The following is a 12970-nucleotide window of genomic DNA, read 5'->3' on the forward strand; positions in this document are numbered from 1 at the left end:
GTTAGTCCAATCTGTTCACAACGAGCAGAAATCACATCTGATCCAGTCCCATTTACCAGCATTTGGCCATTATCCCTCCTCTTTCAGATACTTTTTAAATGTGCGATTGTAACTGCCTTCACCACTTCCTCTGACAGCACTTTCTGTACACACATCACTCTCTGTGTGAAACATTTACCTTCAGGTCCCTTCTAAGTCATTCGTCCTCACCCCTTCAACCTATGCACTCCTGTTCTGGAGTCCCCTACCCTGGGGAGCAGAACATATCTGTTCAGAATATCTATGTCCCTGATGATTTTATAAACCTCTATAATGTTACCCTTCAAGCTCTGACACTCCAGGTGGCAACACCTCAAACTAATCAACCGCTCCCAAATGCTCAAACCTCCAGTCCTGGGACATCCGTGTAAATCTTTTCTGCAGAAAACCGAGTTGTACGCAGTATTCTTAAAGTGGCCTCACCAACATCCTGAGCAGATGCAACATGCCACCACAACCCCTATACTCAATGCTCTGACTGATTAAGGCAAATGTGTAAAATGTGTTCAATACCGCACTGTCTGCATTCGACTCCACTTTCAAGGAACAAGGTACCTGCAGCCCTATGTCCATTTGTTTCACAACACTCACCAGGCCCTTACCATTAAGTGTACAATTTCTGCTCACAAGCCTCAAGGCTGAAAAATACCACTCTTCCTTCAAGCCAATTGTGACTAGCTTCTTCTGTATCCCATGTGACCGAACCTTACTAATCTGCCTACTAATTGGAATGTTATGAACACCTTGCTGAGGTCCATATAGACAATATCTACCAAACTACCTTCATCAATCTTCTTTGTCACCTCTTCATAAAACTCAACCAAATTAATGAGACATGATTTACATGCAGAAAGCCACGTTGTCTACCCCGAACAGTCCTTACATTCCCAAATGTTTGTAAATGCTATCCCTCAGTTTCCCCTCCAACAACTCACCCACCACCGACATCAGGCTCACCGGTCCCTTTTCTAGTCCCACTCCTCTACTGCTCACAACAAATGTTAAATGTAACCAGGTTGGTGATATGGTCGATGATCTTGGTCTTAGACTGGGTCAGGGTCAGTTTTAGGAACAAGTCATGCTAGTTTATTTAATCTGCTCAAATAGCACGTTTATGATCCAGAGCAATGTTACTCCAACTATGATGGAATTCTGCATGGCAAACTGTTTGGGTATTGCAAATAAAGAATCGATATTTCCCGTTCTAAAAACACTGACACACACACACACACACACACACACACACACACACACACACAAAATAAGCAAAATCTCTGAAATTTCATGTTGAAAGAACCTTTTCCAAACATTTGTGTAACTAATGACAAAGGAAAAATTGAGAGGTCGTCCAAAATGTTATTCTGCTTCTGAAGATATTGTACTCACACAGCTGCTAGCAAAGGGATTTCATCCTGGGACAGTTGGATGTAGCTGAATTCCCTTTGCATTAGGAGGTCAGGAGGTTCCAGGTTAGCACAGTGGCTCAGTAGTTCGCACAGTTCCATCACAGCATCAGGGACATGAGTTCAATTCCAGCCTCGGGCATACTATCTGCATGGAGTTTGCATCTTCCCGCGTTGTTTGTGTGAGCTTCTGATGGGTGCTCCCGTTTCCTCCCACAGCCCAATGCTGTATAATTCAAGTGGATTGGTCAAATAGTCCATAGTGTTCAGGAATTTCTACTTTAGGTGCACTAGTCAGTGGTAACTGTAAGGGCATGGGAAGGTTACCTTTTGGAGGGTTAGTATGGACTTATTGGGCCGAAGGGTTTGTTTCCACACTGCAGGGATTCTATAAAAATCAGAATGGTAACAATAACAGTAGAGTTTTGTTTTAGCTCGCACACGTTACTGTGATGAGGAATAATGAAGGAGAGAGAGTGCAATAGGCCGTTTCTTCTCAGGCAGATGACATTTTCTCCATCTCTGAGTTGAATCACACAGTAATGTCATCCTCTCCCAAACTGGACCATGTGAGATCTCCTTGGACATTGTCCAAACTAGGTCTCCATCACATTCCTGTTCCATGTCAGTGCATCATTGCTGCTGTAGTCTGCAATATTAGGAAAAGAAATCCTGCAGACATACTCTGCCCAATGAAGGGTCTCAAATAGATATTTATTACTGAACACCAGAGGCGAAGGAAGAACTTAATTTCTGACCCCAAAACACCGATCAGTATAACCCAACCCTCACGTGTGTCTGCCCTCGGCCTAAAACCATGAAATGATACCAGGCCACTGATTACTGCCCAGCCTCTCCTCTCCACTGACTGTGTCTGCAATCTATCCCTCCTCCCCCTACCCACACAGGGCAAACCAAGCTCAGGTCTTTGTGAAAATCACGGCCGGAGTGTGCAGGCCTCCTGGAGAGGGGATGGGCATTTTAAAATTAAACGGGGAAGGTGAGGAGGTGGTATAATCACTCACTGGCCGAGCCGTGGCAGATGGATTTTAGTTTGGATTAATTCGAGGTTTTGGATTTGGTAAATCCAACACGAGTAGGATATATACAATTAAAAGTAGAGTCTTTGGCAGTGTTGTAGAACGGAGACCTTGGCCATCAGAAATTATTCTTTAAAAGTTGCATCTCATATAGATAATGTGATTAAGAAGGTGTAAAACACAATTGCCTTCAATCGTAAGATCTTTGAGTATCGGAATTGTGATGTCATGTTGTGGTTGTCCAGGACATTGGTGAGACTTCTTCTGGAATACTGTGTCCAGTCTGGTCATCCTGCCCGCTCATTCCATAGGCACACCACCCTCTGGGTGAAAAAGCTGCCCTTTGGGTGGCACGGTGGCACAATGGTTAGCACTGCTGCCTCACAGCGCCTGAGACCCGGGTTCAATTCCTGACTCAGGCGACTGACTGTGTGGAGTTTGCACATTCTCCACGTGTCTGCATGGGTTTCCTCCGGGTGCTCCGGTTTCCTCCCACAGTCCAAAGATGTGCAGGTCAGGTGAATTGGCCATGCTAAATTGCCCATGGTGTTAGGTAAGGGGTAAATGTAGGGGTATGGGTGGGTTGCGCTTCGGCGGGTTGGTGTGGACTTGGTGGGCCGAAAGGCCTGTTTCCACACTGTAAGTAGTCTAACCTAGGTCACGTTTAAATTTTTCCCCTCTTTCCTTACAACTATGTCCCTAGTTTTGGTCTCCACTATCCTTATAAAATATATTGACTATTCACTTTGATATTATTGACCTTGATATTATTAAGCTGGAGAGGGTTCAGAAGAGTTTAACCTGGATGTTGCTGGAAATGGAGGGATTGAGCTATAAGGAGAGGCTGAATAGGCTGGGACATTTTTCACTGGAGAGAATGAGATGGATGGGTAACTTTACAGAGGTTTATAAAATGATGAGGGGTACAGATAAGCTGAAGGGCCGATGTCTTTTCCCTAGAGTTGGGGATTCAAAACTGAGGGATATTTTAAGGTGCGAGGAAAAAGATTGACAAAAGTCAGGAAAGGTAATTATTTTAGACAGAAGCTGGCTTGTGTGTGGAATGAATATCCAGAGCAAGTGATGAAAACAGGGACAGTTAGAACGTTTAAAGGACATTTAGACAAGTCCATGGATAAGACATCAGTTTGGATGGTGCTGTGAGCATCTGCCCTCTCCCTCCCCCTCTCTGAATGAATCCCTGTTGGTTTTCTCCCTCTGCCAATGCCGGTGCAGTGGCGTGGGGAGACCAGCAGAGGGAGGCATTGCATCACTTTCAGCACCACAGACACAGCCAGACCTGCCTCACGCAGAGACACACAGATAAACACACAGCAATTGTTAGGACATGGCATAGATCTCATCTGGTAACTTAAACTAAACATAAATAAATGCTCAATTCGCCTCGTAAACTGTTAAAATATGAGTGACAGAGAACTCTCAAATTCCACTGTTTAAATAAAAACAACAATGTATTTTTTAACACTGAAAGTGAACTGAAAGACCCTCTATCTCTTAACTGCTTATAACCCGACTCCAGCTCTACAGTAACATACTGTTTCTGGGTCTGCCATCCTCTCATATCACAGGTACTTGTAAGCTCTCAGTTCAGAGCAGCATTCACTCTCCCTTAAAGGTACAGTACATAATTTCAACTTCATCCCATTATACCCTGATGAATATCGATAAGTGGAACCTATCCGGATTTCTCTTGCTCTGTGGTTTGTCAATATTTCATCTACTCTGTCCAGTATATGTCAGGATTTCTGTTGCTCCATTGACAACATGTCGACTCTGTCCGTGGGAATATATCAGTATTTCACTTGCTCACACTCCTGTGTGTGGGGCAGGATTTCAGTTGTTTCATGGGGACTGTGATACTATGGCAATCTTAATGTTTGTAAATGGTACCAAACCTGCAAGAATTGTAAAGTCGATGGAGGACAGTGTGGAACTCTAACAGGACAGTGACACGCTGGTAGACGGGGATCAATGCAGAGCAGTGTGTGGTGATGCACTTTGGTATGAAAGACAATGAAAAACAGTTTAAAACAGGCTGTGTCATTATAAAGGGGCTGCAGGAACAGAGGGAACTGTGTGTATATGAGCATGAGCTTTGTTCGGGGGTCGGTGCTATAACAGATATACCGTGAGTGTGATAGGAGCAGAGAGAATACAGTGACCCTTATCCTGGCAGAGCGGGGAAGGGTAGTGATGCTTGTCTTGTATTGCTGGACATTTCATCAGATCGCAGATACTGCACTGAGCTGGGTGGTGAGCTCAGACCACGGTCGGGGGGTCTGGTGATGTGGCCCCCCTGGGAAAGGAATGGTCACACTCTGTACTAGCCCATCCACCAGGACCTCCGTGCCCCTGTCGACAAACCGTGGTGTAATGGCCCCTTATCTGCCATGCTCAGGGCAAACTGTGCAAGGTAGCTCCAAGCTGAGAAAGGTCAGCCGTGGGCCCATTGGCCTTAAAGATGGCACTAGTGGCAGGGGTCATGGAATATCCAGGGGCACCCGGGCGACTGTGAGTCCCTCCAGCCATGACGAGTGGGAGAAAACGGGCTGGCATTGAATGAGAGGGACACCAATGGCGGGGGGGGGGGGAAGAGGGGGGCGGGGGCGAGGGTGTGGGGATAGTCATTGAGTTGTGTTTGATAAGATAGCACCAGGAATCCAGCTTGGTCTCATACAGATAATCTCTCTGTCACACTCAATGAAAATGACAATGAGGCTAATTATTGTTAGAATCGGCACAGTGAGTCATAGATTCTGCTGAAACTACTCCCATTTACAAAGCTGTAGAACTAATGCTAATCCAAAACTCTCCAACATTTCACCTCACACCAATCTCCCTTTCTCCCATTTTTCCTGGGAAGACTGGCTCATGCTACAGGATGCTATTGAAGTGTCTACATTTCAGCATTCTGCAACCTGGGAACACATCCTTCCATGACACTGTCTCTCAGTCTCCCCCTCTCTGTCTATACCCCAAACCCCTCCCATGTGGTGATATTTAAACTGATTCCCCCGCCATCTCTGTCTCTCTCTGGCAGTGATCGTCACACCCACAGCACCCCCTTGTCAGGGCACAATGGAAATATGGAGATGTAAGTGGGTGTGAGCTATACGTCATTTCACTTCCAGCATGGGCTGCAAGCTTCCCCACACTGGGCAGAGATCTAACACAGTGTTACTGAGCAATGCACTGGGGTGGGGTACACAGTCCTACATGCTGGGAGGGTAACTGCTCCTGGGTTACAGTTCAATGCACTGGGGTGCGGTACGGAGTCCGACATGCTGGGAGGGTAACTGCTCCTGGGTTACAGATCAATGCACTGGGGTGGTGTACACAGTCCTATATGCTGGAAGGGTAACTGCTCCTGGGTTGCAGATCAATGCACTGGGGTGGGGTACACAGTCCTACCTGCTGGGAACGTAACTGCTCCTGGGTTACAGATGAATTCACGGATGATCACTGCACAGGTCACTGTGCTGGTCAGACTGTCTGATTGAGATTTATAGATACTGCAATGATGTCGTCATTGCAGCTCCTCATGCTGGATGGATATTTTTTCCGGCTTTATAGATCAATGCACTGCTGTGGTCTGCACAGCTCCCCGTGCTGGATAGATATCTAGTCCGGGGTTATAGATCAATGCAGTGCTGTGGTCTGCACAGCTCCCAGTGCTGGACAGATATCCAGTCCGGGATTATAGATCAATGCACTGCCGTGGTCTGCTCTGCTCCCCGGGCTGGACAGGTATCTAGTCCGGGGTTATAGATCAATGCAGTGCTGTGGTCTGCACAGCTCCCAGTGCTGGACAGATATCCAGTCCGGGATTATAGATCAATGCACTGCTGTGGTCTGCTCAGCTCCCCGGGCTGGACAGATATTTAGTCCGGGGTTATAGATCAATGCAGTGCTGTTGTCTGCACAGCTCCCCGCTCTGGGCAGATATCTAGTCCGGGTTTATAGATCAATACACTGCTGAGGTCTGTGCAGTGTTCCACTCTGGACAGATTGCTGGATTGTATTGACAGTGCAATGGATGAATCTGGACAGATTGCTGTGCCCAGGGACAGTACATCATGTTGGTGGGGTGGGTAGGGGGGGAAAGGTCAAGGAGTTCCCCGGAATATTCTATTCACAACATTCTATAACTGACATTCCCCGGAAAGTTCTGTACCTGACATTCTATAACCGACATTCCCTGGAACGTTCTGTCCCCGACATTCTGTAACTGACATTCCCCGGAACGTTCTGTCCCTGACATTCTATAACTGACATTCCCCGGAACGTTCTGTCCCTGACGTTGTTTGTTTGTTAACGGCCGGACTTCAGTCAATTGAACAAACGATAAGATCCCACGGGAAGAGATCCCGTTCCAGGGAGAAGGAGACACTGTTCCGAAGGCCGCTCAGGCAGTTAAAGGGGTGAATACGTTTTCCCTGCGTTTACATTTCTCCACGACACAGGATCGACCACAATTTAGACCAAAATACAGAAATTCCCAAAATCCATTTGGCCTCAGGAAACTGGGAGAGAATTCTTCAGGACAGCAACGTTCCCACTCTCCGTATTAGGAACTGGGAAGGAGTGATCTGTGTCTGCTCTCGAGTGATCGAGTGTGTGGGAATGTTCTAGAAACCATCTGTCCTTATGGATGTGTCTTTGTGTGTTTGGGGAGCGTGGGTTTCTTATGGTTTATATCACATTTTTGTCAGTAATTCCATCCTTCCCATTTGTTATTCCAGCTCTAATTATTTTAATAAATCCCTGAATACAGGGACACGTTTGAAAATCTCACTGGGTCCCCGATCAAACGGGTCCCTTTGCCTCCAGGCTGATGGATAATGGGTTTGTTTTCCTTCCTCACAGTTAACGTAGTGACCATCTACGTCCTGCTTTATAAAGATTGTGGATTGTCTCCATGTGTCAGACGTTACCTGGGGGCCATGGCAGCGGCGGATCTCCTGGTCATTATCCTCGACCTGATACTGAGACACATTCCCATTGTTTATCGGGAACAGTTTTATTTCCTGAGGGACTCCGTCCCCGTGTGTAATATCCACGCTGTCCTGCTTTATGCAGCCACTGACTGCTCTGTCTGGTTCACCGTCACTTTCACCTTTGATCGGTTTGTGGCCATTTGTTGCCAGAAGCTGAAAAGTAAATATTGCAGTGAGAAAACGGCGGCTGTGGTTCTGGGAGCAGTGACTGTGCTGAGCTGTTTAAAGAACATTTCCTGGTATTTTATGCTCACGGCACGGTATTACCTGGCGAACCTCCCCTGGTTTTGTGATGTAACAGTCGTTGTTCGATTGTCCAGTGTCTGGGGCACAATCGAGTTCCTCCACCACATTCTAACCCCGTGTGTCCCATTTCTCCTGATTCTGCTGCTCAATGTTCTCACCGTCAGACACATTTTAGTGACCAGCAGAGCCCGCAGGAGATTCCGCGCTCACACCAATGGGGACGCTCAGTCTGACACTGAAATGAGAAACCGAAAAAAATCCATCATTTTACTGTTTGTGATCTCGGCCAATTTCATCCTGTTATGGTCAACGTTCATGCTGTATTCTATCTGGAGCCGGATGTTTTACATTGGGTATAAGTCTGTGTATCTCGATTGGTTTGTGCAGGAATTGGGCTTCATGCTGCAGCTCCTCAGTTGCTGCACAAACACCGCGATTTATGCCGTGACCCAGACTAAGTTCAGGCAGCAGCTGAAGAATGTGCTGAAATATCCCTTCACCCAAATCCATCCATCCATCAAATTCCCTCATTAATCACACCATCCGGGATTTTCTCATTTCAGTTCAGTGTTCCAGCGATGGTGCAGCCTGTCGCTATGGTAACAGAGTGAGGGTAGCGATGGTTTGTCCATCCTTATCCCACAGGGGAGTTACAGAGAAACATTTCAATGTTTCTCACAACTCAGGGGCCAGTGAGAAAAGGCACCATCCCACTGACTGTATCCATCACTTCCATTTGTAACCAATAAAAAGATTGATTAAAGCGTGCCGAGCAGCAGAGGGACCGATGTTGTTGTGTGTCTTTGTGTTGGAGAAGCTGAGCTGGAGAGAGACAGACTCAGCCCCAAGTCCTGGTCCTCAGGGAGGGGGAGGGCACTGCGCCCTGAGCTCAGGAACTGGGTTTAACTCCCTCTGTTTCCCCCCACCCCCTTTCCAACCTGGCCTCCCCATTTCATCTCCCCCACTCTTACTCCACATTTCTCCCTCTCTCTCCCTGCACACTCACTCTTTATCACAACCTCACCCTTTCACTCTCCCTCGTTCTCCCTCTCACACCAACCACCCCAACCCCGGATTCTCCACCTGCCTCCAATCTTCACTTTCCCCTCACCCTCACACTCTCTGTCATGCCCGTCTCTGCCTCCCTCCAGCAGTTCCATCTATACCCCATCTCACCACCACCCACCCTGCCACCACACGCAGCCTCACGACCAACGACACCCCATCTCCAGTCTCTGGGTCAGAGGGAGAGGGAAGGAGCTGGGAGAAAGAGTGTGTCTGAGAGAGAGGGAGGGAGGGACAGGAGGGAGAGAGATTCAGTCAGAGTGAAACGGAGGGACATGGGCAGAGAGAGAGACACCGATTAAGGGCGGTTGAGAGTGAGAGATGGTGGAGAGAGAGTGAAAGAGCAGGGAGAAGGGGGGCAAGTGAGCGATAGGGTGAGAAAGGGTAGGGCGAGAGAGGCGAAGGAGAGTGGGAGGGAGAGAGGGACGGTGAGGGCAAGAGAGGGTAAGGGTGAGATAGTGGAGGGGAAGGGGAAAGGGCGAGAGAGGGGAAGGCGAGAGAATGTAGGGTGGCAGGAGAAGGTGAGAGGGGGAGGGCGAGAAGCGATGGCAAGTGAGGGAAGGGAAGGTGGGGAGGGCGAGATGGAGAGAGAGTGCGAGAGAGGGAAGGAATGGTGAGAGAGGGGAGAGTGAGGGAGGGGAGTGAGAGGGAGGGAGAGGGCAAGAGAGGGAAGAGTGAGGGAAGGGAGTGAGAGGGAGGGAGAGGGCGTGAGAGGGAAGGGAGAGAGGTGAGGGTAGGCAGGGAGGGTGAGAGGGAGAGAGAGGGCGAGAGAGGTAAGGGAGTGAGGGGAGGGCGAAAGGAAGGGAGAGGGCGAGAGAGGAGAAGGAGGGAGGGGAGGGCGAGAGAGGGGAGGGGGAGAGAAGGTAGGTAGGGAGGGGCGGACGAGAGGAATGAGGGAACAAGAGAGGGCAGGGCGAAAGAGGGGGAGAGGGAGGGGAGGACGTGAGAGTGGAGGGTGAGAGAGAGGGAGAGGGAGGGGAGGGTGAGAGAGGGGAGGGCGAGAGAGGGGGAGGAAGGGAGGGGATCAAGAGAAGGAAGTTAGGGCGAGTGGGAGGGGAGGATGAGAGAGGGGGAGAGGGATGGGAGGGAGGGAGAGGGTGAGAGAGGAGAAGGGGGGAGGGGAGTACGAGAGAGAGGGGAGAGGGAGGAGAGGGTAGAGGGAGGAGAGGGCGAGGGAGGGGCGGGTTTGAGAGATGGGAGGACGAGAAATGGAAGGTCGAGGGCGATGGAGGGGAGGGAGAGAGACAGTAGGGCGAGAGACCAGAGACCGAGAGAGGAGGAGGGCAAGGGAGAGGAGGGCAGAGAGAGGCGAGTGCGAGAGAGCGGAGGGCGAGAGAGGGGAGGGAGGGGAGGGCGAGAGAGGGGAGTGGACGGAGGGAAGAACGAGAGAGGGAAGGGGAGGGCCGAGGCGAGAACGGGAGGTTAGGGCCGAGGGCGAGAGAAGGGAGGGGAGGGCAAGAGAGTGGAGGGGAGGGCGAGAGCGGGGGGCAGGGCGAGAGACGGAGGAGGGAGGGAACGGCAAGTCAGGGGAGGGGAGAGGCGAGGGCGATAGAAGGGAGGGGAGGGCAAGAGAGTGGAGGGGAGGGAGGAGAGGGGTTCGCGAGAGAGGGGGTGGGCGAGAGTGGGAGGCGCGAGAGGGGGGGTGGGTGAGAAAGGGGAGGGCGAGAGGAGCAGGGCGAGAGGCGAGCGCGAGAGAGGGGGAGGATGAGAGAGCGGGAGGGCGAGAGAGGGGGAGGGCGAGAGAGGGGGTGGGCGAGAGAGGATGAGAGCAAGTGAGTGGAGCAGGGAGAGAAGGGGAAGTCGAGAGAGGGGAGGGCGAGAGAGGGCGAGTGAGGGGAGGGGAGGGAGGGATGTGCGAGAGAGGGGAGTGCGAGAGAGGTGAGGGGAGGGAGCGAAGGGCGAGAGAGGGGAGGGGAGGGCCGAGGGCGAGAGAGGGGAGGGGAGGACCGAGTGTGAGAGAGTGGATGGGAGGGCCGGGAGGGTGAGAGAGGGGAGGGGAGGGAGGGAAGGGCGAGAGAGGGGAGGGTGAGCGAGAATGGGGAGGGAAGATTCCGGAAGGCGAGAGAGGGGAGACGAGGGAGGGAAGCGCGAGAGTAGGAAGGGGAGGGAGGGATGGGCGGAGAGGGGAGGGAGGGAAGGCCGAGAGTGGGGAGGGGAGGGAGGGAATAGCCAGAGAGGTGAGGGGAGGACCGAGGGTGAAAGAGGGGAGGGTAGGGAGGGAAGGGCGAGAGAGGGGAGGGGAGGGCGAGATTGGGGAGAGTGGTCCGTAAAAGCCAGAGAGGGGAGGTGTGGGAAGAGAGGGAGGGATGGGCTGAGATTGGAGGTTAGGGAGGGAAGGGCGAGAGAGGGGAGGGGAAGGAGGGAATGGTGAGATAGGGGAGGGGATGGCAGGGAGGGCGAGAGATGTGAAGGGAGGGCCGGGAGGGCGAGAGAGGGGAAGCGAAGGCCGAGGGTGAGAGAGGGAGGGGAGAGCGAGATAGGAGAGGGGACAGAGGGGTGGGCGAGAGGGGGGAGGGGAGGGCGAGAGAGGGGAGGGGAGGGAGGGGAGGGCGATAGATTGGAGGGGATGGAGGGGAGGGCGAGAGAGGGGAGGGGAGGGCGATAGAAAGGAGGGAATGGAGGAAAAGGCGAGGGTGGGGAGGAGAGGTCGAGAGAGGGAGGGGAGCAAGGATGAGAAAGGGGAGGGGAGGAAAGTAAGGGTGAGAGACGGGAGGGACGAGGGCGAGAGAGGGGAGGGGAGGGCGAGAGAGGGGAGGCGAGGGCAGGGAGGGCGAGAGAGGGGAGGGGATGGAGGGAAGGGCGAGAGAGGGGATCGTAGGGTGAGAGAGGGGAGGGGAGGGCCGGGAGGGCGAGAGAGTGGAGGGGAGGGCCGAGGGCGATTGAGGGGAGGGGAGAGATGGACGGGCGAGAGAGGGGAGGGCCGATGGCGTGAGAGGGGAGGGCCAAGGGCGAGAGAGGGAATGGGAGGGAGGGAAGAGCTAGAGAGGGGAGGGCGAGAGAGGCAAGGGCCGGGAAGGGGAGAGAGGTGTGCGGAAGGAGGGAACGGCGAGAGTCGGGAGGGGAGGGAGGTAAGGGCGACAGAGGGGAAGGGAGGACCGGGAGGGCGAGAGAGGGAGGCGAGGGCGAGAGAGGGGATGGTAGAGCGTGAGAGGGGAGGGGAGAGAGGGGAGGGCGAGAGAGTGGACGTGATGGAGGGGAGGGCGAGAGAGATGAGGCTAGGGCAAGAGAGGGGTGGGAATGTGGGAAGGGCGAGAGAATGGAGAGGAGGGCCGGGATGGTGAGAGAGAGGATGGGAGGGCCGGGAAGGCAAGAGAGGGGAGGGGAGGGCCGAGGGTGAGAGAGGGGAGGGGAGGGTGGGAAGGGCGTGAGATGGGATGGCCGAGGGCGCGAGAGGGGTGGGCTGAGTGCAAGAAAGGGGAGGGGAGGGCTAGAGTGGGGAAGGGAGGGCCGGGAGGAACAGAGAGGGAAGGGGTGGGCCGAAGCCAAGAGAGGGAGGGGCTGGCGAGTGAGGGGAGGGGAGGGCATGAGATGGGGAGGGGAAGGAGTGAAGGGCGAGAGAGGGACGGGAGGTCTGAAGTCGTGAGAGGGGAGGGGAGGGCCGCGGACGAGAGGGGGAAGGGTGGGCCGGGAGGACGTTAGAGGAAAAGGGAGAGCGAGAGAGGGGGGGAGGGGCGGGAGGGCGAGAAAGGGGAGGGGAGGGCCGGATGGGCAAGAGAGGGGAGGGGAGGGATGGGAGGGCGAGAGAGTGGAGGGTAGCGAGGGAAGCGCGAGAGATGGGAGTGCCGAGAGCGTGAGAGGGGAGGGAAGGGAGGGAAGGACAAGAGAGGGGGGCGAGAATGGGGAGGGTAGGTCCCAGAAGGCGAGAGAGGGGAGAAGAGGGAGGGGAGCGCGAGAGTAGGGAGGGGAGGGAGGGATGGGTGGATGGGGGGTAAGGATGAAAGGGCGAGAGTGGGGAGTGGAGGGAGGGAATAAACAGTGTGGGAAGGGGAGGGCCGAGGGCGAGAGAGGGGAGGGTAGGGAGGGAAGGGCGAGAGAGGGGAGGGTAGGGCGAAAGTTGGAGGGGAGGTCCGGGAAGGCCAGAGAGCGGAGGGGAGGGAGGAGACGAAGGGATGAGCTGAGATGGGAGGGAAGGGAGGAAAGGGCGAGAGAGAGGAGGGGA

This window comes from Hemiscyllium ocellatum, unplaced genomic scaffold (assembly GCF_020745735.1).
Source record: "Hemiscyllium ocellatum isolate sHemOce1 unplaced genomic scaffold, sHemOce1.pat.X.cur. scaffold_101_pat_ctg1, whole genome shotgun sequence".
NCBI lineage: Eukaryota > Metazoa > Chordata > Chondrichthyes > Orectolobiformes > Hemiscylliidae > Hemiscyllium > Hemiscyllium ocellatum.